The sequence below is a fragment of the Rhinopithecus bieti genome, unplaced genomic scaffold (assembly GCF_001698545.2).
Source record: "Rhinopithecus bieti isolate Rb0 unplaced genomic scaffold, ASM169854v2 scaffold_64254, whole genome shotgun sequence".
NCBI classification, from domain to species: domain Eukaryota; kingdom Metazoa; phylum Chordata; class Mammalia; order Primates; family Cercopithecidae; genus Rhinopithecus; species Rhinopithecus bieti.
Window position 1 is genome coordinate 40276 of NW_016824229.1, and position 4279 is coordinate 44554.

Sequence of the window (4279 nt, forward strand, 5' to 3'; positions counted from 1 at the left end):
AGAAAAAAATAAAAAAATAAACAAGGATCCATTCAAAAAAAAAAAAAAATAAGAAAATAAGAAAGCCTAAAATACAGCCATATGTATGGAAACTTGATTTATGATAAAGATGGCACTGCAGAGAATTAATTTGAGATTGATCATGGATTTAAATATAAAAGTTAAAAATATGATTCACTTAGAAGAAAATATAAGGCAATATCTGTGGACCCTTTGGTAGACAGAAATTCCTTAGTTCACAAAAACATAATAACAATAAGGAAAAGAACTAATAAATTGGACTTAGTCAAAATTAAAAATTTCTGCTCATCAAAGGATAACATTAAGATAATGAAATGGCAAGCCATAGCCTGAGATAAAGCACACTATATCTGTGCAGACCTAAAAAATATATTTTGAAATATTTGTATATTCTGAAAATATAAAAAGCTCCTAAAATTCAATAATAAAAGGTCAAAGAATCCAATTTTTAAAATGGGCAAAAGATGTGAACAGATACTTCATCGAAGAATATATACAAATGCCCATAATCATGTGAAAGGATCCTTAATATCATTTTTTTTTAAATTAGGGAAATGTAAACTAAAACCTCATGGAGACATCACTTCAAATACTAGAATGGCTAAAATAAGCACTGACTGTATGAGATGGTAACAGTGGCTCATTCGTTAAACAATACATTTAGAATAAAATACTGTAACATAATGTAATATATATCTGTTGAGATGGGGATATATGGAGATAAAATATTCCAAGGACTTTCACTATCAGAGAAAAGTGTTAAAGTATCAATTAACGTTATTTATTTTATTTTATTTTTTGAGGCGGGTCTTGCCCTGTTGCCCAGGCTAGAGTGCAGTGGTTCCATCTCAGCTCACTGCAACCCCCACCTCCTGGATTCAAGCAATTCTCCTGCATCAGCCTCCCGAGTAGCTGGGACTACAGGCATGCGCCACCTTGCCTGGTTAATTTTTGTATTTTTAGTTGAGAGGGGTTTTCACCATGTTGGCCAGGCTGGTCTCAAACTCCTGATCTTGTGATCCACCCGCCTCAGCCTCCCAAAGGGCTGGGATTCCAGGCAGGAGCCACCATGCCCGGCCTAAAGTTATTTTATTTTATTTTTTAAGTCAAGGATGCACGCTGACTGAAACTCTCATACATCTGCTGGGAAAGTTAAATGGTAAAATTACTTTAGAAAACAGTTTGGCAATGCCATATAAAGTTAAACATATGCTTACTATATAATCCTGTAGTTCCATTCTTTAGGTATTTACCAAGAGAAATGAAAGCATATACTCACACACACTTACATGTAAATCATCCCAGTATCTTTATTCACAATAGTTGAACACTGGAAACAATCCAGATATCCATTACTGGGTGAATGAATAAACAAATTAGGTAATATCAATACAATGGAATGCTGCTGTGAAATTAACAGGAACAACCCACAGATAGATGCAACAACATGAGTAAACCTAAAAATATGCTAAGTGGAGGAAGCCAGACACAACTGAGTACATACCGTAAAATATTTATACGAAACTCTAAGAGAAAAATCTAATCCATAGAAAATGAAAGCACATCAGTGGTTACCTAAGACCAAGAAGGGGATGGTATGGGCACAAAGGAATCTTTGGGCAGATGGGAATATTCTATAAATGATACTTATGAGAAAGGGCAGAAAGGGGTATCACCAGATGGTAGATGTCTCAAAGGAGCACAGGTTACAACAACACTGTGATCTGGTAATGGTCTAAGAAGTGCTAGACATCAAAGAAAATATGGATTGTACCTCTTGAGCTCTTGATTCTGAATTATCAACCACATTTTGAGAACCAAAACAGTGTATTCAAGAGGAGAGTCAGGTTTCAGTTAAGGCCAAAAGGGGTTTATGCATTCAGAGAAGAGGTTGAGAAAATAGGTGGACTCACTAAGTCATAGAGTGGCAGAGTTAGGCAGTAAGAAGAGTTTGTGATAAAGGGTTCATAAGGGTATGGGTGGTAGGGTCAGATAGGACTTTGTAAAACAGAATTAAGCCTGACTGAAAGTGAATTAACAAATATCCTTGCCCTTGTGGTGGTGTCTAAGGTAAACAGATATATGAAATGTGATTAATTCTGATTATTTCCTAAGGGGAGAATGAGTACTCATTTTGAATGCTGTAGTCTGAAATACCTAAATTTTTTATCCTTAGGACCTAACTCTGTATAAGGCACAAAACAGACAGTTAGCAATGTTGGAGAAAAGAAGACAATAAGAGCTACATTCATAATAATAATAATATATTTAATAATTACTGCAAGAAAAGTACGTTATTAATTCTGATGGGAACGAATGTGGTACAGTGGGCTACTTGGCTGTGCCTGAGAATCAAAGTCCTTTCCACTCATCACAGATGTGGTTTGGTATAAGAGACACATGTCATCATGTAAGTGCACTAGAAGTGCTCAAAGGAGATGAGGGAGGACAGTCAGTTCTACCTGAGCCTTTTCAGAAATATTTTTCTAGTCTTGAAAGAGAAGCACTGGTGACAGGCTGAATATCTTTTAAAATGCCAAGAATCTCTTCGTCCATCCATGAAGTGTACCAAAGGCTGGATTGAGGGCCCTACCAGCTCTGACTAGCTAAGAGCTTTCAAAAAATTGACAGTTTTAATTAAGCCCTAGAGACTAGAGCTCTAGAAATCTCTACTGAGATATGGCACAGAAACACTTATGTTGCAATACAGTTCTCTCCATCTAAGCACTAGCAGCACACTGCTATGAATGTGTCAGAGTGGACAACTGCATTTGCTGATAACCATTAATGAAGTAGCTTGTTTCTCCCATTAAGTAACTCCTTGCTTGGTATAATATGAAGGTTTTCAAGGCCTGGATCCATTCTCAGAGATTACCAGATTACAGATTCAGAGTTTGTTAATAAGTATTAGCTATGTGGCAGATTCCTTACATGGCTTAAAATGTGTTTTGACTAATCACCCTTGATTACTCCCCGCCTAGTTGGTGCAAAGGTACTCCTTTAGGGTATTTCTGTTGAAATTGTAGAGTCTTTTGCAGTCTGGATTTTCATTTATATAGCAAATATATAAGTAAGGTACTATAGCAGACCAAGATAGAAAAGGAAGCCCCAGAGGCTTCAGCACACATGGTTGACCCTCTGGGTAAAGTTAATGGACACAGTGCCTTCTCTGCTTGATTTCGCATATAGCCTCTTTCGCCTCATTAGGAATTCATTCCATGCCCTGCTTGACCCAGGCTAAGGAGGCTCACTTTCTGCATCCTCTTCAGCATGCCAATACTCAGAAAGACATTCTGACCATTTCCCCTTCCTCAAGTTTGAATGACTTTGTACATATACTGCTTTATCAAAATCCTGGGGGACAGAGACAGTAGGGAATATTCATAAATGAGCAAAATGGAGGCACAGAGAGAATAAAGAAATTGCCTAAGATACAAAGCAAGTAAGTGGGATCACTCAGAACATCTAACTTCTAGTGTAGTACTCATTGAGACTAGGAACACATTGCTAGCAATTGTAAAATTATTATGATAATATTGTTGTTAACATTAAGTATACTATTATAATTAATTATATAGTATGACAACACTATTGTTCAAACAACAGTAAAGACAATAGTCATGTTAATTACAGAAGCTACTATTTATGGAATAATTACTCTGTGTCAGGTATTATACTATAGACTATATATATATAATCTTCAATCCCCAACAAATCTCTGTATTATCTGGTGTTATCACCCCCCTTTTACACATGATAAACTGAGGCTGTCTGGGGTAAAACACCTTATTCAAGGTCATATTACTAGTAAGTGAGGTTGCCCAGTTTTCAGCCTAGTTCATTCTGACTCTAAAGCTTATACTGTTAATCACAAGTATATATATATATATATATATATATTCACATGCATAACTAAAATATGAAAAGATTAGAAAAAACGTAAAATATAATGTAAACGTAAATAAAATTTAGCCTTGAATTTAGAATAACACTCCCCCCAAAAAAGAATAATTGATCTAAAGACAAGCTTGGATTTGGCAAAAACTCCCGAGAAACAGATTTCAAAATAGTTTTCATCGTTCACAAAGCCCAGTAGGGACCTAGGGTGTGATGCAGCTACAGAACCACTTTCCACAATAGTTTGCTGCATTATCAGAAGAGTGTCCAAAATTAAGGAAGTAAGCATCCTACTGAATTCCGACCATGTCCTGAGTCTTGGACTCAGTTCTAGGCTATTCAGAAAAAAAAAAAAAAAAAA

General features: G+C 36.0%; 1 protein-coding gene across 1 annotated transcript in view; it reads left to right on the forward strand.

Moving 5' to 3' along the window:
* Positions 1–4279, forward strand: part of GABRA3 (gamma-aminobutyric acid type A receptor subunit alpha3) — a 63780-nt gene that overhangs the window by 32605 nt on the left and 26896 nt on the right. The gene's annotated exons all lie outside the window — the stretch shown is intronic.